This window comes from Limanda limanda, chromosome 10, assembly GCF_963576545.1.
Source record: "Limanda limanda chromosome 10, fLimLim1.1, whole genome shotgun sequence".
NCBI lineage: Eukaryota > Metazoa > Chordata > Actinopteri > Pleuronectiformes > Pleuronectidae > Limanda > Limanda limanda.
In genome coordinates, this window is record NC_083645.1 from 5,897,365 (window position 1) to 5,921,834 (window position 24,470).

Below are 24,470 nucleotides of genomic sequence, written 5' to 3' on the forward strand. Positions count from 1 at the left end.
TCAAAAGACCACAAAACTATCAGCCAAGTTAAGGGCTTCAAATCTTGGGTCTATTCTGTCACATTTTCAACTTCAAAAGCCAAAGCAAGTCACTTTCAGCAGGTGGTGAGTACATGTTCAGAAGGAAAGGGAAACATAACAGATAACATGGGAGTGGATAAAGCATTCCTTTAGCAGAGGATGGTTTCGATCCATCGACCTCTGGGTTATGGGCCCAGCATGCTTCCGCTGCGCCACTCTGCTCTTATACACTGAACCAGTTTCAGATGAAGACAGTCTATGGTTTCTTGGGTTTGGTTATCAGTTACGTTAACTGGACATGGAGGAAAATATTGGCAAATGTGAAGCAATGTTCCTCAATCGGAAGGTGCACAGTGTTACCTTGTTTGAAAACGAGACTGGAGAGAAACTACCTCCTGCATGCTTCATTGGACATTACTTATGCTACATAGCTTAGCTGGCTGTTGCAGTTTTGAATAACAAGAGATCTTCTTATAGTAGATCAGCTGCAAGTAGCCAATACATTCAACTGACAGTCTTTTGGCGGTGGTGGGATTTGAACCCACGCCTCCTAAGAGACTGGAGCCTTAATCCAGCACCTTTGACCACTCGGCCACACTACCGTTAGGAACTAGTTTTTACCTAAACGAACCTGAGGCGTTCAGATGTATGTTCCACTTTGAAGACAATTGGACAATCGAATCGAAGACACATACGAAAGAACATTCAAAACTTCAAACACATAGCCAGTGGGGGTATAAAGCAATTACTCAAGATCAAAAGACCACAAAACTATCAGCCAAGTTAAGGGCTTCAACTGTTGGGTCTATTCTGTCAAATTTTCAATTTCAAAAGCCAAAGCAAGTCACTTTCAGCAGGAGGTGAGTTCATGTTCAGAAGGAAAGGGAAACATAACAGATAACATGGGAGTGGATAAAGGATTGTTTTAGCAGAGGATGGTTTCGATCCATCGACCTCTGGGTTATGGGCCCAGCACGCTTCCGCTGCGCCACTCTGCTCTTATACACTGAACCAGTTTCAGATGAACACAGTCTATGGTTTCTTGGGTTTGCTTATCAGTTAAATCAACTGGACTTGGAGTTAAAGATTGGCAAATGTGAAGCAATGTGCCTCAATGGGAAGGTGCACAGTGTTACCTTGTTTGAAAACGAGACTGGAGAGAAACTACCTCCTGCACGCTTCATTGGACATTCCTTATGCTACAGAGCTTAGCTGGCTGTGGCAGTTTTGAACAACAAGAGATCTTCTTATAGTAGATCAGCTGCAAGTAGCCAATACATTCAACTGACAGTCTTTTGGCAGTGGTGGGATTTGAACCCACGCCTCCTAAGAGACTGGAGCCTTAATCCAGCGCCTTTGACCACTCGGCCACATTACCGTTAGGAACTAGTTTTTACCAAAACGAACCGGAGGCGTTCAGATGTATGTTCCACTTTGAAGACAATTGGACAATCGAATCGAAGACACATACGAAAGAACATTCAAAACTTCAAACACATAGCCAGTGGGGGTATAAAGCAATTACTCAAGATCAAAAGACCACAAAACTATCAGCCAAGTTAAGGGATTCAACTGTTGGGTCTATTCTGTCAAATTTTCAATTTCAAAAGCCAAAGCAAGTCACTTTCAGCAGTAGGTGAGTTTATGTTCAGAAGGAAAGGGAAACATAGCAGATAACATGGGAGTGGATAAAGGATTGTTTTAGTAGAGGATGGTTTCGATCCATCGACCTCTGGGTTATGGGCCCAGCACGCTTATGCTGCGCCACTCTGCTCTTATACACTGAACCAGTTTCAGATGAACACAGTCTATGGTTTCTTGGGTTTGCTTATCAGTTAAATCAACTGGACTTGGAGGAAAAGATTGGCAAATGTGAAGCAATGTGCCTCAATGGGAAGGTGCACAGTGTTACCTTGTTTGAAAACGAGACTGGAGAGAAACTACCTCCTGCACGAATCATTGGAAATTCCTTATGCTACAGAGCTTAGCTTCTTGTTATAGTTTTGAACAACAAGATATCTTCTTATAGTAGATCAGCTGCAAGTAGCCTATACATTCAACTGACAGTCTTTTGGCAGTGGTGGGATTTGAACCCACGCCTCCTAAGAGACTGGAGCCTTAATCCAGCGCCTTTGACCACTCGGCCACACTACCGTTAGGAACTAGTTTTTACCAAAACAAACCGGAGGCGTTCAGATGTATATTCCACTTTGATGACAATTGGACAATCAAATCGAAGACACATACGGAAGAACATTGGAAACTTCAAACACATACCCTGCGGGGATATAAAGCAATTACTCAAGGTCAAAAGACCACAAAACTATCAGCCAAGTTAAGGGCTTCAAATCTTGGGTCTATTCTGTCACATTTTCAACTTCAAAAGCCAAAGCAAGTCACTTTCAGCAGGTGGTGAGTACATGTTCAGAAGGAAAGGGAAACATAACAGATAACATGGGAGTGGATAAAGCATTCCTTTAGCAGAGGATGGTTTCGATCCATCGACCTCTGGGTTATGGGCCCAGCACGCTTCCGCTGCGCCACTCTGCTCTTATACACTGAACCAGTTTCAGATGAACACAGTCTATGGTTTCTTGGGTTTGCTTATCAGTTAAATCAACTGGACTTGGAGTTAAAGATTGGCAAATGTGAAGCAATGTGCCTCAATGTGAAGGTGCACAGTGTTACCTTGTTTGAAAACGAGACTGGAGAGAAACTACCTCCTGCACGCTTCATTGGACATTCCTTATGCTACAGAGCTTAGCTGGCTGTGGCAGTTTTGAACAACAAGAGATCTTCTTATAGTAGATCAGCTGCAAGTAGCCAATACATTCAACTGACAGTCTTTTGGCAGTGGTGGGATTTGAACCCACGCCTCCTAAGAGACTGGAGCCTTAATCCAGCGCCTTTGACCACTCGGCCACACTACCGTTAGGAACTAGTTTTTACCAAAACGAACCGGAGGCGTTCAGATGTATGTTCCACTTTGAAGACAATTGGACAATCGAATCGAAGACACATACGAAAGAACATTCAAAACTTCAAACACATAGCCAGTGGGGGTATAAAGCAATTACTCAAGATCAAAAGACCACAAAACTATCAGCCAAGTTAAGGGATTCAACTGTTGGGTCTATTCTGTCAAATTTTCAATTTCAAAAGCCAAAGCAAGTCACTTTCAGCAGTAGGTGAGTTTATGTTCAGAAGGAAAGGGAAACATAGCAGATAACATGGGAGTGGATAAAGGATTGTTTTAGTAGAGGATGGTTTCGATCCATCGACCTCTGGGTTATGGGCCCAGCACGCTTATGCTGCGCCACTCTGCTCTTATACACTGAACCAGTTTCAGATGAACACAGTCTATGGTTTCTTGGGTTTGCTTATCAGTTAAATCAACTGGACTTGGAGGAAAAGATTGGCAAATGTGAAGCAATGTGCCTCAATGGGAAGGTGCACAGTGTTACCTTGTTTGAAAACGAGACTGGAGAGAAACTACCTCCTGCACGAATCATTGGAAATTCCTTATGCTACAGAGCTTAGCTTCTTGTTATAGTTTTGAACAACAAGATATCTTCTTATAGTAGATCAGCTGCAAGTAGCCTATACATTCAACTGACAGTCTTTTGGCAGTGGTGGGATTTGAACCCACACCTCCTAAGAGACTGGAGCCTTAATCCTGCGCCTTTGACCACTCGGCCACACTACCGTTAGGAACTAGTTTTTACCAAAACAAACCGGAGGCGTTCAGATGTATATTCCACTTTGATGACAATTGGACAATCAAATCGAAGACACATACGGAAGAACATTGGAAACTTCAAACACATACCCTGCGGGGATATAAAGCAATTACTCAAGGTCAAAAGACCACAAAACTATCAGCCAAGTTAAGGGCTTCAAATCTTGGGTCTATTCTGTCACATTTTCAACTTCAAAAGCCAAAGCAAGTCACTTTCAGCAGGTGGTGAGTACATGTTCAGAAGGAAAGGGAAACATAACAGATAACATGGGAGTGGATAAAGCATTCCTTTAGCAGAGGATGGTTTCGATCCATCGACCTCTGGGTTATGGGCCCAGCATGCTTCCGCTGCGCCACTCTGCTCTTATACACTGAACCAGTTTCAGATGAAGACAGTCTATGGTTTCTTGGGTTTGCTTATCAGTTAAATCAACTGGACTTGGAGTTAAAGATTGGCAAATGTGAAGCAATGTGCCTCAATGGGAAGGTGCACAGTGTTACCTTGTTTGAAAACGAGACTGGAGAGAAACTACCTCCTGCACGCTTCATTGGACATTCCTTATGCTACAGAGCTTAGCTGGCTGTGGCAGTTTTGAACAACAAGAGATCTTCTTATAGTAGATCAGCTGCAAGTAGCCAATACATTCAACTGACAGTCTTTTGGCAGTGGTGGGATTTGAACACACGCCTCCTAAGAGACTGGAGCCTTAATCCAGCGCCTTTGACCACTCGGCCACACTACCGTTATGAACTACTTTACCAAAACGAACCGGAGGCGTTCAGATGTATATTCCACTTTGATGACAATTGGACAATCAAATCGAAGACACATATGGAAGAACATTCAAAACTTCAAACACATACCCTGTGGGGGTATAAAGCAATTACTCAAGGTCCAAAGACCACAAAACTATCAGCCAAGTTAAGGGCTTCAACTCTTGGGTCTATTCTGTCAAATTTTCAATTTCAAAAGCCAAAGCAAGTCACTTTCAGCAGTAGGTGAGTTCATGTTCAGAAGGAAAGGGAAACATAACAGATAACATGGGAGTGGATAAAGGATTGTTTTAGCAGAGGATGGTTTCGATCCATCGACCTCTGGGTTATGGGCCCAGCACGCTTCCGCTGCGCCACTCTGCTCTTATACACTGAACCAGTTTCAGATGAACACAGTCTATGGTTTCTTGGGTTTGCTTATCAGTTAAATCAACTGGACTTGGAGGAAAAGATTGGCAAATGTGAAGCAATGTGCCTCAATGGGAAGGTGCACTGTGTTACCTTGTTTCAAAACGAGACTGGAGACAAAGTACCTCCTGCACGCTTCATTGGACATTCCTAATGCTGCAGAGCTTAGCTGGCTGTTGCGATCAACAAGAGATCTTCTTATAGTAGATCAGCTGCAAGTAGCCAATACATTCAACTGTAGTCTTTTGGCAGTGGTGGGATTTGAACCCACGCCACCTAAGAGACTGGAGCCTTAATCCAGCACCTTTGACCACTTGGCCACACTACCGTTAGGAACTAGTTTTAACCAAAACGAACCGGAGGCGTTCCGATGTATATTCCACTTTGATGACAATTGGACAATCAAATCGAAGACACATACGGAAGAACATTCAAAACTTCAAACACATACCCTGTGGGGGTATAAAGCAATTACTCAAGGTCAAAAGACCACAAAACTATCAGCCAAGTTAAGGGCTTCAACTCTTGGGTCTATTCTGTCACATTTTCAACTTCAAAAGCCAAAGCAAGTCACTTTCAGCAGGTGGTGAGTTCATGTTCAGAAGGAAAGGGAAACATAACAGATAACATGGGAGTGGATAAAGCATTCCTTTAGCAGAGGATGGTTTCGATCCATCGACCTCTGGGTTATGGGCCCAGCATGCTTCCGCTGCGCCACTCTGCTCTTATACACTGAACCAGTTTCAGATGAAGACAGTCTATGGTTTCTTGGGTTTGGTTATCAGTTACGTTAACTGGACATGGAGGAAAATATTGGCAAATGTGAAGCAATGTTCCTCAATCGGAAGGTGCACAGTGTTACCTTGTTTGAAAACGAGACTGGAGAGAAACTACCTCCTGCATGCTTCATTGGACATTACTTATGCTACATAGCTTAGCTGGCTGTTGCAGTTTTGAATAACAAGAGATCTTCTTATAGTAGATCAGCTGCAAGTAGCCAATACATTCAACTGACAGTCTTTTGGCAGTGGTGAGATTTGAACCCACGCCTCCTAAGAGACTGGAGCCTTAATCCAGCACCTTTGACCACTCGGCCATACTACCGTTAGGAACTAGTTTTTACCTAAACGAACCTGAGGCGTTCAGATGTATGTTCCACTTTGAAGACAATTGGACAATCGAAGACACATACGAAAGAACATTCAAAACTTCAAACACATAGCCAGTGGGGGTATAAAGCAATTACTCAAGATCAAAAGACCACAAAACTATCAGCCAAGTTAAGGGCTTCAACTGTTGGGTCTATTCTGTCAAATTTTCAATTTCAAAAGCCAAAGCAAGTCACTTTCAGCAGGAGGTGAGTTCATGTTCAGAAGGAAAGGGAAACATAACAGATAACATGGGAGTGGATAAAGGATTGTTTTAGCAGAGGATGGTTTCGATCCATCGACCTCTGGATTATGGGCCCAGCACGCTTCCGCTGCGCCACTCTGCTCTTATACACTGAACCAGTTTCAGATGAACACAGTCTATGGTTTCTTGGGTTTGCTTATCAGTTAAATCAACTGGACTTGGAGTTAAAGATTGGCAAATGTGAAGCAATGGGAAGGTGCACAGTGTTACCTTGTTTGAAAACGAGACTGGAGAGAAACTACCTCCTGCACGCTTCATTGGACATTCCTTATGCTACAGAGCTTAGCTGGCTGTGGCAGTTTTGAACAACAAGAGATCTTCTTATAGTAGATCAGCTGCAAGTAGCCAATACATTCAACTGACAGTCTTTTGGCAGTTTTAGGGATTTGAACACACGCCTCCTAAGAGACTGGAGCCTTAATCCAGCGCCTTTGACCACTCGGCCACACTACCGTTATGAACTACTTTACCAAAACGAACCGGAGGCGTTCAGATGTATATTCCACTTTGATGACAATTGGACAATCAAATCGAAGACACATATGGAAGAACATTCAAAACTTCAAACACATACCCTGTGGGGGTATAAAGCAATTACTCAAGGTCCAAAGACCACAAAACTATCAGCCAAGTTAAGGGCTTCAACTCTTGGGTCTATTCTGTCAAATTTTCAATTTCAAAAGCCAAAGCAAGTCACTTTCAGCAGTAGGTGAGTTCATGTTCAGAAGGAAAGGGAAACATAACAGATAACATGGAAGTGGATAAAGGATTGTTTTAGCAGAGGATGGTTTCGATCCATCGACCTCTGGGTTATGGGCCCAGCACGCTTATGCTGCGCCACTCTGCTCTTATACACTGAACCAGTTTCAGATGAACACAGTCTATGGTTTCTTGGGTTTGCTTATCAGTTAAATCAACTGGACTTGGAGGAAAAGATTGGCAAATGTGAAGCAATGTGCCTCAATGGGAAGGTGCACAGTGTTACCTTGTTTGAAAACGAGACTGGAGTGAAACTACCTCCTGCACGCTTCATTGGACATTCCTTATGCTACAGAGCTTAGCTGGCTGTGGCAGTTTTGAACAACAAGATATTTTCTTATAGTAGATCAGCTGCAAGTAGCCAATACATTCAACTGACAGTCTTTTGGCAGTGGTGGGATTTGAACCCACGCCTCCTAAGAGACTGGAGCCTTAATCCAGCGCCTTTGACCTCTCGGCCACACTACCGTTAGGAACTACTTTACCAAAACGAACCGGAGGCGTTCAGATGTATGTTCCACTTTGAAGACAATTGGACAATTGAATCGAAGACACATACGAAAGAACATTCAAAACTTCAAACACATAGCCAGTGGGGGTATAAAGCAATTACTCAAGATCAAAAGACCACAAAACTATCAGCCAAGTTAAGGGCTTCAACTGTTGGGTCTATTCTGTCAAATTTTCAATTTCAAAACCAAAGCAAGTCACTTTCAGCAGGAGGTGAGTTCATGTTCAGAAGGAAAGGGAAACATAACAGATAACATGGGAGTGGATAAAGGATTGTTTTAGCAGAGGATGGTTTCGATCCATCGACCTCTGGGTTATGGGCCCAGCACGCTTCCGCTGCGCCACTCTGCTCTTATACACTGAACCAGTTTCAGATGAACACAGTCTATGGTTTCTTGGGTTTGCTTATCAGTTAAATCAACTGGACTTGGAGGAAAAGATTGGCAAATGTGAAGCAATGTGCCTCAATGGGAAGGTGCACAGTGTTACCTTGTTTGAAAACGAGACTGGAGACAAAGTACCTCCTGCACGCTTCATTGGACATTCCTAATGCTGCAGAGCTTAGCTGGCTGTTGCGATCAACAAGAGATCTTCTTATAGTAGATCAGCTGCAAGTAGCCAATACATTCAACTGTAGTCTTTTGGCAGTGGTGGGATTTGAACCCACGCCACCTAAGAGACTGGAGCCTTAATCCAGCGCCTTTGACCACTCGGCCACACTACCGTTAGGAACTAGTTTTAACCAAAACGAACCGGAGGCGTTCCGATGTATATTCCACTTTGATGACAATTGGACAATCAAATCGAAGACACATACGGAAGAACATTCAAAACTTCAAACACATACCCTGTGGGGGTATAAAGCAATTACTCAAGGTCAAAAGACCACAAAACTATCAGCCAAGTTAAGGGCTTCAACTCTTGGGTCTATTCTGTCACATTTTCAACTTCAAAAGCCAAAGCAAGTCACTTTCAGCAGGTGGTGAGTTCATGTTCAGAAGGAAAGGGAAACATAACAGATAACATGGGAGTGGATAAAGGATTCCTTTAGCAGAGGATGGTTTCGATCCATCGACCTCTGGGTTATGGGCCCAGCACGCTTCCGCTGCGCCACTCTTTTCTTATACACTGAACCAGTTTCAGATGAAGACAGTCTATGGTTTCTTGGGTTTGGTTATCAGTTACGTTAACTGGACATGGAGGAAAATATTGGCAAATGTGAAGCAATGTTCCTCAATCGGAAGGTGCACAGTGTTACCTTGTTTGAAAACGAGACTGGAGAGAAACTACCTCCTGCATGCTTCATTGGACATTACTTATGCTACATAGCTTAGCTGGCTGTTGCAGTTTTGAATAACAAGAGATCTTCTTATAGTAGATCAGCTGCAAGTAGCCAATACATTCAACTGACAGTCTTTTGGCGGTGGTGGGATTTGAACCCACGCCTCCTAAGAGACTGGAGCCTTAATCCAGCACCTTTGACCACTCGGCCACACTACCGTTAGGAACTAGTTTTTACCTAAACGAACCTGAGGCGTTCAGATGTATGTTCCGCTTTGAAGACAATTGGACAATCGAATCGAAGACACATACGAAAGAACATTCAAAACTTCAAACACATAGCCAGTGGGGGTATAAAGCAATTACTCAAGATCAAAAGACCACAAAACTATCAGCCAAGTTAAGGGCTTCAACTGTTGGGTCTATTCTGTCAAATTTTCAATTTCAAAAGCCAAAGCAAGTCACTTTCAGCAGTAGGTGAGTTCATGTTCAGAAGGAAAGGGAAACATAACAGATAACATGGGAGTGGATAAAGGATTGTTTTAGCAGAGGATGGTTTCGATCCATCGACCTCTGGGTTATGGGCCCAGCACGCTTCCGCTGCGCCACTCTGCTCTTATACACTGAACCAGTTTCAGATGAACACAGTCTATGGTTTCTTGGGTTTGCTTATCAGTTAAATCAACTGGACTTGGAGGAAAAGATTGGCAAATGTGAAGCAATGTGCCTCAATGGGAAGGTGCACAGTGTTACCTTGTTTGAAAACAAGACTGGAGAGAAAATACCTCCTGCATGCTTCATTGGACATTCCTTATGCTACAGAGCTTAGCTGGCTGTGGCAGTTTTGAACAACAAGAGATCTTCTTATAGTAGATCAGCTGCAAGTAGCCAATACATTCAACTGACAGTCTTTTGGCAGTGGTGGGATTTGAACACACGCCTCCTAAGAGACTGGAGCCTTAATCCAGCGCCTTTGACCACTCGGCCACACTACCGTTATGAACTACTTTACCAAAACGAACCGGAGGCGTTCAGATGTATATTCCACTTTGATGACAATTGGACAATCAAATCGAAGACACATACGGAAGAACATTCAAAACTTCAAACACATACCCTGTGGGGGTATAAAGCAATTACTCAAGGTCCAAAGACCACAAAACTATCAGCCAAGTTAAGGGCTTCAACTCTTGGGTCTATTCTGTCAAATTTTCAATTTCAAAAGCCAAAGCAAGTCACTTTCAGCAGTAGGTGAGTTCATGTTCAGAAGGAAAGGGAAACATAACAGATAACATGGGAGTGGATAAAGGATTGTTTTAGCAGAGGATGGTTTCGATCCATCGACCTCTGGGTTATGGGCCGAGCACGCTTATGCTGCGCCACTCTGCTCTTATACACTGAACCAGTTTCAGATGAACACAGTCTATGGTTTCTTGGGTTTGCTTATCAGTTAAATCAACTGGACTTGGAGGAAAAGATTGGCAAATGTGAAGCAATGTGCCTCAATGGGAAGGTGCACAGTGTTACCTTGTTTGAAAACGAGACTGGAGTGAAACTACCTCCTGCACGCTTCATTGGACATTCCTTATGCTACAGAGCTTAGCTGGCTGTGGCAGTTTTGAACAACAAGATATCTTCTTATAGTAGATCAGCTGCAAGTAGCCAATACATTCAACTGACAGTCTTTTGGCAGTGGTGGGATTTGAACCCACGCCTCCTAAGAGACTGGAGCCTTAATCCAGCGCCTTTGACCTCTCGGCCACACTACCGTTAGGAACTTCTTTACCAAAACGAACCGGAGGCGTTCAGATGTATGTTCCACTTTGAAGACAATTGGACAATCGAATCGAAGACACATACGAAAGAACATTCAAAACTTCAAACACATAGCCAGTGGGGGTATAAAGCAATTACTCAAGGTCAAAAGACCACAAAACTATCAGCCAAGTTAAGGGCTTCTACGGTTGGGTCTATTCTGTCAAATTTTCAACTTCAAAAGCCAAAGCAAGTCACTTTCAGCAGGTGGTGAGTTCATGTTCAGAAGGAAAGGGAAACATAACAGATAACATGGGAGTGGATAAAGGATTGTTTTAGCAGAGGATGGTTTCGATCCATCGACCTCTGGGTTATGGGCCCAGCACGCTTCCGCTGCGCCACTCTGCTCTTATACACTGAACCAGTTTCAGATGAACACAGTCTATGGTTTCTTGGGTTTGCTTATCAGTTAAATCAACTGGACTTGGAGGAAAAGATTGGCAAATGTGAAGCAATGTGCCTCAATGGGAAGGTGCACAGTGTTACCTTGTTTGAAAACGAGACTGGAGACAAAGTACCTCCTGCACGCTTCATTGGACATTCCTAATGCTGCAGAGCTTAGCTGGCTGTTGCGATCAACAAGAGATCTTCTTATAGTAGATCAGCTGCAAGTAGCCAATACATTCAACTGTAGTCTTTTGGCAGTGGTGGGATTTGAACCCACGCCACCTAAGAGACTGGAGCCTTAATCCAGCGCCTTTGACCACTCGGCCACACTACCGTTAGGAACTTGTTTTTACCAAAACGAACCGGAGGCGTTCCGATGTATATTCCACTTTGATGACAATTGGACAATCAAATCGAAGACACATACGGAAGAACATTCAAAACTTCAAACACATACCCTGTGGGGGTATAAAGCAATTACTCAAGGTCAAAAGACCACAAAACTATCAGCCAAGTTAAGGGCTTCTACGGTTGGGTCTATTCTGTCAAATTTTCAACTTCAAAAGCCAAAGCAAGTCACTTTCAGCAGGTGGTGAGTTCATGTTCAGAAGGAAAGGGAAACATAACAGATAACATGGGAGTGGATAAAGGATTGTTTTAGCAGAGGATGGTTTCGATCCATCGACCTCTGGGTTATGGGCCCAGCACGCTTCCGCTGCGCCACTCTGCTCTTATACACTGAACCAGTTTCAGATGAACACAGTCTATGGTTTCTTGGGTTTGCTTATCAGTTAAATCAACTGGACTTGGAGGAAAAGATTGGCAAATGTGAATGGGAAGGTGCACAGTGTTACCTTGTTTGAAAACAAGACTGGAGAGAAACTACCTCCTGCACGAATCATTGGAAATTCCTTATGCTACAGAGCTTAGCTTCTTGTTATAGTTTTGAACAACAAGATATCTTCTTATAGTAGATCAGCTGCAAGTAGCCAATACATTCAACTGTATCATTTAGCAGTGGTGGGATTTGAACCCACGCCTCCTAAGAGACTGGAGCCTTAATCCAGCGCCTTTGACCACTCGGCCACACTACCATTAGGAACTAGTTTTTACCAAAACAAACCGGAGGCGTTCAGATGTATATTCCACTTTGATGACAATTGGACAATCAAATCGAAGACACATACGGAAGAACATTGGAAACTTCAAACACATACCCTGCGGGGATATAAAGCAATTACTCAAGGTCAAAAGACCACAAAACTATCAGCCAAGTTAAGGGCTTCAAATCTTGGGTCTATTCTGTCACATTTTCAACTTCAAAAGCCAAAGCAAGTCACTTTCAGCAGGTGGTGAGTTCATGTTCAGAAGGAAAGGGAAACATAACAGATAACATGGGAGTGGATAAAGCATTCCTTTAGCAGAGGATGGTTTCGATCCATCGACCTCTGGGTTATGGGCCCAGCATGCTTCCGCTGCGCCACTCTGCTCTTATACACTGAACCAGTTTCAGATGAAGACAGTCTATGGTTTCTTGGGTTTGGTTATCAGTTACGTTAACTGGACATGGAGGAAAATATTGGCAAATGTGAAGCAATGTTCCTCAATCGGAAGGTGCACAGTGTTACCTTGTTTGAAAACGAGACTGGAGAGAAACTACCTCCTGCATGCTTCATTGGACATTACTTATGCTACATAGCTTAGCTGGCTGTTGCAGTTTTGAATAACAAGAGATCTTCTTATAGTAGATCAGCTGCAAGTAGCCAATACATTCAACTGACAGTGGTGGGATTTGAACCCACGCCTCCTAAGAGACTGGAGCCTTAATCCAGCACCTTTGACCACTCGGCCACACTACCGTTAGGAACTGGTTTTTACCTAAACGAACCTGAGGCGTTCAGATGTATGTTCCACTTTGAAGACAATTGGACAATCGAATCGAAGACACATACGAAAGAACATTCAAAACTTCAAACACATAGCCAGTGGGGGTATAAAGCAATTACTCAAGATCAAAAGACCACAAAACTATCAGCCAAGTTAAGGGCTTCAACTGTTGGGTCTATTCTGTCAAATTTTCAATTTCAAAAGCCAAAGCAAGTCACTTTCAGCAGGAGGTGAGTTCATGTTCAGAAGGAAAGGGAAACATAACAGATAACATGGGAGTGGATAAAGGATTGTTTTAGCAGAGGATGGTTTCGATCCATCGACCTCTGGGTTATGGGCCCAGCACGCTTCCGCTGCGCCACTCTGCTCTTATACACTGAACCAGTTTCAGATGAACACAGTCTATGGTTTCTTGGGTTTGCTTATCAGTTAAATCAACTGGACTTGGAGTTAAAGATTGGCAAATGTGAAGCAATGTGCCTCAATGGGAAGGTGCACAGTGTTACCTTGTTTGAAAACGAGACTGGAGAGAAACTACCTCCTGCACGCTTCATTGGACATTCCTTATGCTACAGAGCTTAGCTGGCTGTGGCAGTTTTGAACAACAAGAGATCTTCTTATAGTAGATCAGCTGCAAGTAGCCAATACATTCAACTGACAGTCTTTTGGCAGTGGTGGGATTTGAACACACGCCTCCTAAGAGACTGGAGCCTTAATCCAGCGCCTTTGACCACTCGGCCACACTACCGTTATGAACTACTTTACCAAAACGAACCGGAGGCGTTCAGATGTATATTCCACTTTGATGACAATTGGACAATCAAATCGAAGACACATACGGAAGAACATTCAAAACTTCAAACACATACCCTGTGGGGGTATAAAGCAATTACTCAAGGTCCAAAGACCACAAAACTATCAGCCAAGTTAAGGGCTTCAACTCTTGGGTCTATTCTGTCAAATTTTCAATTTCAAAAGCCAAAGCAAGTCACTTTCAGCAGTAGTTTAGTTCATGTTCAGAAGGAAAGGGAAACATAACAGATAACATGGGAGTGGATAAAGGATTGTTTTAGCAGAGGATGGTTTCGATCCATCGACCTCTGGGTTATGGGCCCAGCACGCTTATGCTGCGCCACTCTGCTCTTATACACTGAACCAGTTTCAGATGAACACAGTCTATGGTTTCTTGGGTTTGCTTATCAGTTAAATCAACTGGACTTGGAGGAAAAGATTGGCAAATGTGAAGCAATGTGCCTCAATGGGAAGGTGCACAGTGTTACCTTGTTTGAAAACGAGACTGGAGTGAAACTACCTCCTGCACGCTTCATTGGACATTCCTTATGCTACAGAGCTTAGCTGGCTGTGGCAGTTTTGAACAACAAGATATCTTCTTATAGTAGATCAGCTGCAAGTAGCCAATACATTCAACTGACAGTCTTTTGGCAGTGGTGGGATTTGAACCCACGCCTCCTAAGAGACTGGAGCCTTAATCCAGCGCCTTTGACCTCTCGGCCACACTACCGTTAGGAACTACTTTACCAAAACGAACCGGAGGCGTTCAGATGTATGTTCCACTTTGAAGACAATTGGACAATCGAATCGAAGACACATACGAAAGAACATTCAAAACTTCAAACACATAGCCAGTGGGGGTATAAAGCAATTACTCAAGATCAAAAGACCACAAAACTATCAGCCAAGTTAAGGGCTTCAACTGTTGGGTCTATTCTGTCAAATTTTCAATTTCAAAAGCCAAAGCAAGTCACTTTCAGCAGGAGGTGAGTTCATGTTCAGAAGGAAAGGGAAACATAACAGATAACATGGGAGTGGATAAAGGATTGTTTTAGCAGAGGATGGTTTCGATCCATCGACCTCTGGGTTATGGGCCCAGCACGCTTCCGCTGCGCCACTCTGCTCTTATACACTGAACCAGTTTCAGATGAACACAGTCTATGGTTTCTTGGGTTTGCTTATCAGTTAAATCAACTGGACTTGGAGGAAAAGATTGGCAAATGTGAAGCAATGTGCCTCAATGGGAAGGTGCACAGTGTTACCTTGTTTGAAAACGAGACTGGAGAGAAAGTACCTCCTGCACGCTTCATTGGACATTCCTAATGCTGCAGAGCTTAGCTGGCTGTTGCGATCAACAAGAGATCTTCTTATAGTAGATCAGCTGCAAGTAGCCAATACATTCAACAGTAGTCTTTTGGCAGTGGTGGGATTTGAACCCACGCCTCCTAAGAGACTGGAGCCTTAATCCAGCACCCTTGACCACTCGGCCACTCTACCGTTAGGAACTAGTTTTTACCAAAACGAAGCGGAGGCGTTCAGATGTATGTTCCACTTTGAAGACAATTGGACAATCGAATCGAAGACACATACGAAAGAACATTCAAAACTTCAAACACATAGCCAGTGGGGGTATAAAGCAATTACTCAAGGTCAAAAGACCACAAAACTATCAGCCAAGTTAAGGGCTTCAACTCTTAGGTCTATTCTGTCACATTTTCAACTTCAAAAGCCAAAGCAAGTCACTTTCAGCAGGTGGGGAGTTCATGTTCAGAAGGAAAGGGAAACATAACAGATAACATGGGAGTGGATAAAGGATTCCTTTAGCAGAGGATGGTTTCGATCCAACAACCTCTGGGTTATGGGCCCAGCACGCTTCCGGTGCGCCACTCTGCTCTTATACACTAAACCAGTTTCAGATGAAGACAGTCTATGGTTTCTTGGGTTTGGTTATCAGTTACATTAACTGGACATGGAGGAAAATATTGGCAAATGTGAAGCAATGTTCCTCAATCGGAAGGTGCACAGTGTTACCTTGTTTGAAAACGAGACTGGAGAGAAACTACCTCCTGCACGAATCATTGGAAATTCCTTATGCTACAGAGCTTAGCTTCTTGTTATAGTTTTGAACAACAAAATATCTTCTTATAGTAGATCAGCTGCAAGTAGCCAATACATTCAACTGACAGTCTTTTGGCAGTGGTGGGATTTGAACCCACGCCTCCTAAGAGACTGGAGCCTTAATCCAGCGCCTTTGACCACTCGGCCACACTACCGTTGGGAACTAGTTTTTACCAAAACAAACCGGAGGCGTTCAGATGTATATTCCACTTTGATGACAATTGGACAATCAAATCGAAGACACATACGGAAGAACATTGGAAACTTCAAACACATACCCTGCGGGGGTATAAAGCAATTACTCAAGGTCAAAAGACCACAAAACTATCAGCCAAGTTAAGGGCTTCAAATCTTGGGTCTATTCTGTCACATTTTCAATTTCAAAAGCCAAAGCAAGTCACTTTCAGCAGGTGGTGAGTTCATGTTCAGAAGGAAAGGGAAACATAACAGATAACATGGGAGTGGATAAAGGATTGTTTTAGCAGAGGATGGTTTCGATCCATCGACCTCTGGGTTATGGGCCCAGCACGCTTCCGCTGCGCCACTCTGCTCTTATACACTGAACCAGTTTCAGATGAACACAGTCTATGGTTTCTTGGGTTTGCTTATCAGTTAAATCAACTGGACTTGGAGGAAAAGATTGGCAAATGTGAAGCAATGTGCCTCAATGGGAAGGTGCACAGTGTTACCTTGTTTGAAAACGAGACTGGAGACAAAGTACCTCCTGCACGCTTCATTGGACATTCCTAATGCTGCAGAGCTTAGCTGGCTGTTGCGATCAACAAGAGATCTTCTTATAGTAGATCAGCTGCAAGTAGCCAATACATTCAACTGTAGTCTTTTGGCAGTGGTGGGATTTGAACCCACGCCACCTAAGAGACTGGAGCCTTAATCCAGCACCTTTGACCACTTGGCCACACTACCGTTAGGAACTAGTTTTTACCAAAACGAACCGGAGGCGTTCCGATGTATATTCCACTTTGATGACAATTGGACAATCAAATCGAAGACACATACGGAAGAACATTCAAAACTTCAAACACATACCCTGTGGGGGTATAAAGCAATTACTCAAGGTCAAAAGACCACAAAACTATCAGCCAAGTTAAGGGCTTCAACTCTTGGGTCTATTCTGTCACATTTTCAACTTCAAAAGCCAAAGCAAGTCACTTTCAGCAGGTGGTGAGTTCATGTTCAGAAGGAAAGGGAAACATAACAGATAACATGGGAGTGGATAAAGCATTCCTTTAGCAGAGGATGGTTTCGATCCATCGACCTCTGGGTTATGGGCCCAGCATGCTTCCGCTGCGCCACTCTGCTCTTATACACTGAACCAGTTTCAGATGAAGACAGTCTATGGTTTCTTGGGTTTGGTTATCAGTTACGTTAACTGGACATGGAGGAAAATATTGGCAAATGTGAAGCAATGTTCCTCAATCGGAAGGTGCACAGTGTTACCTTGTTTGAAAACGAGACTGGAGAGAAACTACCTCCTGCATGCTTCATTGGACATTACTTATGCTACATAGCTTAGCTGGCTGTTGCAGTTTTGAATAACAAGAGATCTTCTTATAGTAGATCAGCTGCAAGTAGCCAATACATTCAACTGACAGTCTTTTGGCAGTGGTGAGATTTGAACCCACGCCTCCTAAGAGACTGGAGCCTTAATCCAGCACCTTTGACCACTCGGCCACACTACCGTTGGGAACTAGTTTTTACCAAAACAAACCGGAGGCGTTCAGATGTATATTCCACTTTGATGACAATTGGACAATCAAATCGAAGACACATACGGAAGAACATTGGAAACTTCAAACACATACCCTGCGGGGGTATAAAGCAATTACTCAAGGTCAAAAGACCACAAAACTATCAGCCAAGTTAAGGGCTTCAACTCTTGGGTCTATTCTGTCACATTTTCAATTTCAAAAGCCAAAGCAAGTCACTTTCAGCAGGTGGTGAGTTCATGTTCAGAAGGAAAGGGAAACATAACAGATAACATGGGAGTGGATAAAGGATTGTTTTAGCAGAGGATGGTTTCGATCCATCGACCTCTGGGTTATGGGCCCAGCACGCTTCCGCTGCGCCACTCTGCTCTTATACACTGAACCAGTTTCAGATGAACACAGTCTATGGTTTCTTGGGTTTGCTTATCAGTTAAATCAACTGGACTTGGAGGAAAAGATTGGCAAATGTGAAGCAATGTGCCTCAATGGGAAGGTGCACAGTGTTACCTTGTTTGAAAACGAGACTGGAGACAAAGTACCTCCTGCACGCTTCATTGGACATTCCTAATGCTGCAGAGCTTAGCTGGCTGTTGCGATCAACAAGAGATCTTCTTATAGTAGATCAGCTGCAAGTAGCCAATACATTCAACTGTAGTCTTTTGGCAGTGGTGGGATTTGAACCCACGCCACCTAAGAGACTGGAGCCTTAATCCAGCACCTTTGACCACTTGGCCACACTACCGTTAGGAACTAGTTTTTACCAAAACGAACCGGAGGCGTTCCGATGTATATTCCACTTTGATGACAATTGGACAATCAAATCGAAGACACATACGGAAGAACATTCAAAACTTCAAACACATACCCTGTGGGGGTATAAAGCAATTACTCAAGGTCAAAAGACCACAAAACTATCAGCCAAGTTAAGGGCTTCAACTCTTGGGTCTATTCTGTCACATTTTCAACTTCAAAAGCCAAAGCAAGTCACTTTCAGCAGGTGGTGAGTTCATGTTCAGAAGGAAAGGGAAACATAACAGATAACATGGGAGTGGATAAAGCATTCCTTTAGCAGAGGATGGTTTCGATCCATCGACCTCTGGGTTATGGGCCCAGCATGCTTCCGCTGCGCCACTCTGCTCTTATACACTGAACCAGTTTCAGATGAAGACAGTCTATGGTTTCTTGGGTTTGGTTATCAGTTACGTTAACTGGACATGGAGGAAAATATTGGCAAATGTGAAGCAATGTTCCTCAATCGGAAGGTGCACAGTGTTACCTTGTTTGAAAACGAGACTGGAGAGAAACTACCTCCTGCATGCTTCATTGGACATTACTTATGCTACATAGCTTAGCTGGCTGTTGCAGTTTTGAATAACAAGAGATCTTCTTATAGTAGATCAGCTGCAAGTAGCCAATACATTCAACTGACAGTCTTTTGGCAGTGGTGAGATTTGAACCCACGCCTCCTAAGAGACTGGAGCCTTAATCCAGCACCTTTGACCACTCGGCCACACTACCGTTAGGAACTAGTTTTTACCTAAACGAACCTGAGGCGTTCAGATGTATGTTCCACTTTGAAGACAATTGGACAATCGAATCGAAGACACATACGAAAGAACATTCAAAACTTCAAACACATAGCCAGTGGGGGTATAAAGCAATTACTCAAGATCAAAAGACCACAAAACTATCAGCCAAGTTAAGGGCTTCAACTGTTGGGTCTATTCTGTCAAATTTTCAATTTCAAAAGCCAAAGCAAGTCACTTTCAGCAGGAGGTGAGTTCATGTTCAGAAGGAAAGGGAAACATAACAGATAACATGGGAGTGGATAAAGGATTGTTTTAGCAGAGAATGGTTTCGATCCATCGACCTCTGGATTATGGGCCCAGCACGCTTCCGCTGCGCCACTCTGCTCTTATACACTGAACCAGTTTCAGATGAACACAGTCTATGGTTTCTTGGGTTTGCTTATCAGTTAAATCAACTGGACTTGGAGTTAAAGATTGGCAAATGTGAAGCAATGGGAAGGTGCACAGTGTTACCTTGTTTGAAAACGAGACTGGAGAGAAACTACCTCCTGCACGCTTCATTGGACATTCCTTATGCTACAGAGCTTAGCTGGCTGTGGCAGTTTTGAACAACAAGAGATCTTCTTATAGTAGATCAGCTGCAAGTAGCCAATACATTCAACTGACAGTCTTTTGGCAGTGGTGGGATTTGAACACACGCCTCCTAAGAGACTGGAGCCTTAATCCAGCGCCTTTGACCACTCGGCCACTCTACCGTTATGAACTACTTTACCAAAACGAACCGGAGGCGTTCAGATGTATATTCCACTTTGATGACAATTGGACAATCAAATCGAAGACACATATGGAAGAACATTCAAAACTTCAAACACATACCCTGTGGGGGTATAAAGCAATTACTCAAGGTCCAAAGACCACAAAACTATCAGCCAAGTTAAGGGCTTCAACTGTTGGGTCTATTCTGTCAAATTTTCAATTTCAAAAGCCAAAGCAAGTCACTTTCAGCAGGAGGTGAGTTCATGTTCAGAAGGAAAGGGAAACATAACAGATAACATGGGAGTGGATAAAGGATTGTTTTAGCAGAGGATGGTTTCGATCCATCGACCTCTGGATTATGGGCCCAGCACGCTTCCGCTGCGCCACTCTGCTCTTATACACTGAACCAGTTTCAGATGAACACAGTCTATGGTTTCTTGGGTTTGCTTATCAGTTAAATCAACTGGACTTGGAGTTAAAGATTGGCAAATGTGAAGCAATGGGAAGGTGCACAGTGTTACCTTGTTTGAAAACGAGACTGGAGAGAAACTACCTCCTGCACGCTTCATTGGACATTCCTTATGCTACAGAGCTTAGCTGGCTGTGGCAGTTTTGAACAACAAGAGATCTTCTTATAGTAGATCAGCTGCAAGTAGCCAATACATTCAACTGACAGTCTTTTGGCAGTGGTGGGATTTGAACACACGCCTCCTAAGAGACTGGAGCCTTAATCCAGCGCCTTTGACCACTCGGCCACTCTACCGTTATGAACTACTTTACCAAAACGAACCGGAGGCGTTCAGATGTATATTCCACTTTGATGACAATTGGACAATCAAATCGAAGACACATATGGAAGAACATTCAAAACTTCAAACACATACCCTGTGGGGGTATAAAGCAATTACTCAAGGTCCAAAGACCACAAAACTATCAGCCAAGTTAAGGGCTTCAACTCTTGGGTCTATTCTGTCAAATTTTCAATTTCAAAAGCCAAAGCAAGTCACTTTCAGCAGTAGGTGAGTTCATGTTCAGAAGGAAAGGGAAACATAACAGATAACATGGAAGTGGATAAAGGATTGTTTTAGCAGAGGATGGTTTCGATCCATCGACCTCTGGGTTATGGGCCCAGCACGCTTATGCTGCGCCACTCTGCTCTTATACACTGAACCAGTTTCAGATGAACACAGTCTATGGTTTCTTGGGTTTGCTTATCAGTTAAATCAACTGGACTTGGAGGAAAAGATTGGCAAATGTGAAGCAATGTGCCTCAATGGAAGGTGCACAGTGTTACCTTGTTTGAAAACAAGACTGGAGAGAAACTACCTCCTGCACGCTTCATTGGACATTCCTTATGCTACAGAGCTTAGCTGGCTGTGGCAGTTTTGAACAACAAGATATCTTCTTATAGTAGATCAGCTGCAAGTAGCCAATACATTCAACTGACAGTCTTTTGGCAGTGGTGGGATTTGAACCCACGCCTCCTAAGAGACTGGAGCCTTAATCCAGCGCCTTTGACCACTCGGCCACACTACCGTTAGGAACTACTTTACCAAAACGAACCGGAGGCGTTCAGATGTATATTCCACTTTGATGACAATTGGACAATCAAATCGAAGACACATACGGAAGAACATTCAAAACTTCAAACACATACCCTGTGGGGGTATAAAGCAATTACTCAAGGTCCAAAGACCACAAAACTATCAGCCAAGTTAAGGGCTTCAACTCTTGGGTCTATTCTGTCACATTTTCAACTTCAAAAGCCAAAGCAAGTCACTTTCAGCAGGTGGTGAGTTCATGTTCAGAAGGAAAGGGAAACATAACAGATAACATGGGAGTGGATAAAGGATTCCTTTAGCAGAGGATGGTTTCGATCCATCGACCTCTGGGTTATGGGCCCAGCACGCTTATGCTGCGCCACTCTGCTCTTATACACTGAACCAGTTTCAGATGAACACAGTCTATGGTTTCTTGGGTTTGCTTATCAGTTAAATCAACTGGACTTAGAGGAAAAGATTGGCAAATGTGAAGCAATGTGCCTCAATGGGAAGGTGCACAGTGTTACCTTGTTTGAAAACGAGACTGGAGTGAAACTACCTCCTGCACGCTTCATTGGACATTCCTTATGCTACAGAGCTTAGCTGGCTGTGGCAGTTTTGAACAACAAGATATCTTCTTATAGTAGATCAGCTGCAAGTAGCCAATACATTCAACTGACAGTCTTTTGGCAGTGGTGGGATTTGAACCCACGCCTCCTAAGAGACTGGAGCCTTAATCCAGCGCCTTTGACCTCTCGGCCACACTACCGTTAGGAACATCTTTACCAAAACGAACCGGAGGCGTTCAGATGTATGTTCCACTTTGAAGACAATTGGACAATCGAATCGAAGACACATACGAAAGAACATTCAAAACTTCAAACACATAGCCAGTGGGGGTATAAAGCAATTACTCAAGGTCAAAAGACCACAAAACTATCAGCCAAGTTAAGGGCTTCTACGGTTGGGTCTATTCTGTCAAATTTTAAACTTCAAAAGCCAAAGCAAGTCACTTTCAGCAGGTGGTGAGTTCATGTTCAGAAGGAAAGGGAAACATAACAGATAACATGGGAGTGGATAAAGGATTGTTTTAGCAGAGGATGGTTTCGATCCATCGACCTCTGGGTTATGGGCCCAGCACGCTTCCGCTGCGCCACTCTGCTCTTATACACTGAACCAGTTTCAGATGAACACAGTCTATGGTTTCTTGGGTTTGCTTATCAGTTAAATCAACTGGACTTGGAGGAAAAGATTGGCAAATGTGAAGCAATGTGCCTCAATGGGAAGGTGCACAGTGTTACCTTGTTTGAAAACGAGACTGGAGAGAAACTACCTCCTGCACGAATCATTGGAAATTCCTTATGCTACAGAGCTTAGCTTCTTGTTATAGTTTTGAACAACAAGATATCTTCTTATAGTAGATCAGCTGCAAGTAGCCTATACATTCAACTGACAGTCTTTTGGCAGTGGTGGGATTTGAACCCACGCCTCCTAAGAGACTGGAGCCTTAATCCAGCGCCTTTGACCACTCGGCCACACTACCGTTAGGAACTAGTTTTTACCAAAACGAACCGGAGGCGTTCCGATGTATATTCCACTTTGATGACAATTGGACAATCAAATCGAAGACACATACGGAAGAACATTCAAAACTTCAAACACATACCCTGTGGGGGTATAAAGCAATTACTCAAGGTCAAAAGACCACAAAACTATCAGCCAAGTTAAGGGCTTCAACTCTTGGGTCTATTCTGTCACATTTTCAACTTCAAAAGCCAAAGCAAGTCACTTTCAGCAGGTGGTGAGTTCATGTTCAGAAGGAAAGGGAAACATAACAGATAACATGGGAGTGGATAAAGGATTCCTTTAGCAGAGGATGGTTTCGATCCATCGACCTCTGGGTTATGGGCCCAGCACGCTTCCGCTGCGCCACTCTGCTCTTATACACTGAACCAGTTTCAGATGAAGACAGTCTATGGTTTCTTGGGTTTGGTTATCAGTTACATTAACTGGACATGGAGGAAAATATTGGCAAATGTGAAGCAATGTTCCTCAATCGGAAGGTGCACAGTGTTACCTTGTTTGAAAACGAGACTGGAGAGAAACTACCTCCTGCACGAATCATTGGAAATTCCTTATGCTACAGAGCTTAGCTTCTTGTTATAGTTTTGAACAACAAAATATCTTCTTATAGTAGATCAGCTGCAAGTAGCCAATACATTCAACTGACAGTCTTTTGGCAGTGGTGGGATTTGAACCCACGCCTCCTAAGAGACTGGAGCCTTAATCCAGCGCCTTTGACCACTCGGCCACACTATCGTTCGGAACTAGTTTTTACCAAAACGAACCGGAGGCGTTCAGATGTATGTTCCACTTTGAAGACAATTGGACAATCAAATCGAAGACACATACGGAAGAACATTCAAAACTTCAAACACAAAGCCAGTGGGGGTATAAAGCAATTACTCAAGATCAAAAGACCACAAAACTACTAGCCAAGTTAACGGCTTCAACTGTTGAGTCTATTCTGTCAAATTTTCAATTTCAAAAGCCAAAGCAAGTCACTTTCAGCAGGAGGTGAGTTCATGTTCAGAAGGAAAGGGAAACATAACAGATAACATGGGAGTGGATAAAGGCTTGTTTTAGCAGAGGATGGTTTCGATCCATCGACCTCTGGGTTATGGGCCCAGCACGCTTCCGCTGCGCCACTCTGCTCTTATACACTGAACCAGTTTCAGATGAACACAGTCTATGGTTTCTTGGGTTTGCTTATCAGTTAAATCAACTGGACTTGGAGTTAAAGATTGGCAAATGTGAAGCAATGTGCCTAAATGGGAAGGTGCACAGTGTTACCTTGTTTGAAAACGAGACTGGAGAGAAACTACCTCCTGCACGCTTCATTGGACATTGCTTATGCTACATAGCTTAGCTGGCTGTTGCAGTTTTGAATAACAAGAGATCCTATTATAGTACATCAGCTGCAAGTAGCCAATACATTCAATTGACAGTCTTT

The 24,470-nt window shown here is 43.4% G+C and overlaps 20 non-coding genes across 20 annotated transcripts; all 20 read right to left on the reverse strand.

The window, feature by feature from the left end:
- Positions 1-541: 541 nt before the first annotated feature.
- On the reverse strand, positions 542-623 carry trnal-aag (transfer RNA leucine (anticodon AAG)). The gene has a single exon. It is a non-coding gene; the product is annotated as a tRNA-Leu (tRNA).
- Positions 624-1,317: 694 nt separating this feature from the next.
- Positions 1,318-1,399, reverse strand: trnal-aag (transfer RNA leucine (anticodon AAG)). The gene has a single exon. It is a non-coding gene; the product is annotated as a tRNA-Leu (tRNA).
- A 694-nt stretch (positions 1,400-2,093) lies between these two features.
- On the reverse strand, positions 2,094-2,175 carry trnal-aag (transfer RNA leucine (anticodon AAG)). Its single transcript has one exon. It is a non-coding gene; the product is annotated as a tRNA-Leu (tRNA).
- A 694-nt stretch (positions 2,176-2,869) lies between these two features.
- Positions 2,870-2,951, reverse strand: trnal-aag (transfer RNA leucine (anticodon AAG)). The gene has a single exon. It is a non-coding gene; the product is annotated as a tRNA-Leu (tRNA).
- Positions 2,952-4,421: 1,470 nt separating this feature from the next.
- Positions 4,422-4,503, reverse strand: trnal-aag (transfer RNA leucine (anticodon AAG)). Its single transcript has one exon. It is a non-coding gene; the product is annotated as a tRNA-Leu (tRNA).
- Positions 4,504-7,500: 2,997 nt separating this feature from the next.
- Positions 7,501-7,582, reverse strand: trnal-aag (transfer RNA leucine (anticodon AAG)). The gene has a single exon. It is a non-coding gene; the product is annotated as a tRNA-Leu (tRNA).
- Positions 7,583-8,266: 684 nt separating this feature from the next.
- trnal-aag (transfer RNA leucine (anticodon AAG)) lies at positions 8,267-8,348 on the reverse strand. Its single transcript has one exon. It is a non-coding gene; the product is annotated as a tRNA-Leu (tRNA).
- Positions 8,349-9,042: 694 nt separating this feature from the next.
- Positions 9,043-9,124, reverse strand: trnal-aag (transfer RNA leucine (anticodon AAG)). Its single transcript has one exon. It is a non-coding gene; the product is annotated as a tRNA-Leu (tRNA).
- Positions 9,125-9,818: 694 nt separating this feature from the next.
- trnal-aag (transfer RNA leucine (anticodon AAG)) lies at positions 9,819-9,900 on the reverse strand. Its single transcript has one exon. It is a non-coding gene; the product is annotated as a tRNA-Leu (tRNA).
- A 692-nt stretch (positions 9,901-10,592) lies between these two features.
- On the reverse strand, positions 10,593-10,674 carry trnal-aag (transfer RNA leucine (anticodon AAG)). Its single transcript has one exon. It is a non-coding gene; the product is annotated as a tRNA-Leu (tRNA).
- A 685-nt stretch (positions 10,675-11,359) lies between these two features.
- trnal-aag (transfer RNA leucine (anticodon AAG)) lies at positions 11,360-11,441 on the reverse strand. Its single transcript has one exon. It is a non-coding gene; the product is annotated as a tRNA-Leu (tRNA).
- A 678-nt stretch (positions 11,442-12,119) lies between these two features.
- On the reverse strand, positions 12,120-12,201 carry trnal-aag (transfer RNA leucine (anticodon AAG)). Its single transcript has one exon. It is a non-coding gene; the product is annotated as a tRNA-Leu (tRNA).
- Positions 12,202-12,884: 683 nt separating this feature from the next.
- On the reverse strand, positions 12,885-12,966 carry trnal-aag (transfer RNA leucine (anticodon AAG)). Its single transcript has one exon. It is a non-coding gene; the product is annotated as a tRNA-Leu (tRNA).
- A 694-nt stretch (positions 12,967-13,660) lies between these two features.
- Positions 13,661-13,742, reverse strand: trnal-aag (transfer RNA leucine (anticodon AAG)). The gene has a single exon. It is a non-coding gene; the product is annotated as a tRNA-Leu (tRNA).
- Positions 13,743-14,434: 692 nt separating this feature from the next.
- trnal-aag (transfer RNA leucine (anticodon AAG)) lies at positions 14,435-14,516 on the reverse strand. The gene has a single exon. It is a non-coding gene; the product is annotated as a tRNA-Leu (tRNA).
- Positions 14,517-15,977: 1,461 nt separating this feature from the next.
- On the reverse strand, positions 15,978-16,059 carry trnal-aag (transfer RNA leucine (anticodon AAG)). Its single transcript has one exon. It is a non-coding gene; the product is annotated as a tRNA-Leu (tRNA).
- A 5,311-nt stretch (positions 16,060-21,370) lies between these two features.
- trnal-aag (transfer RNA leucine (anticodon AAG)) lies at positions 21,371-21,452 on the reverse strand. Its single transcript has one exon. It is a non-coding gene; the product is annotated as a tRNA-Leu (tRNA).
- Positions 21,453-22,144: 692 nt separating this feature from the next.
- On the reverse strand, positions 22,145-22,226 carry trnal-aag (transfer RNA leucine (anticodon AAG)). The gene has a single exon. It is a non-coding gene; the product is annotated as a tRNA-Leu (tRNA).
- A 692-nt stretch (positions 22,227-22,918) lies between these two features.
- trnal-aag (transfer RNA leucine (anticodon AAG)) lies at positions 22,919-23,000 on the reverse strand. Its single transcript has one exon. It is a non-coding gene; the product is annotated as a tRNA-Leu (tRNA).
- Positions 23,001-23,694: 694 nt separating this feature from the next.
- Positions 23,695-23,776, reverse strand: trnal-aag (transfer RNA leucine (anticodon AAG)). Its single transcript has one exon. It is a non-coding gene; the product is annotated as a tRNA-Leu (tRNA).
- Between the last annotated feature and the right edge of the window lie 694 nt (positions 23,777-24,470).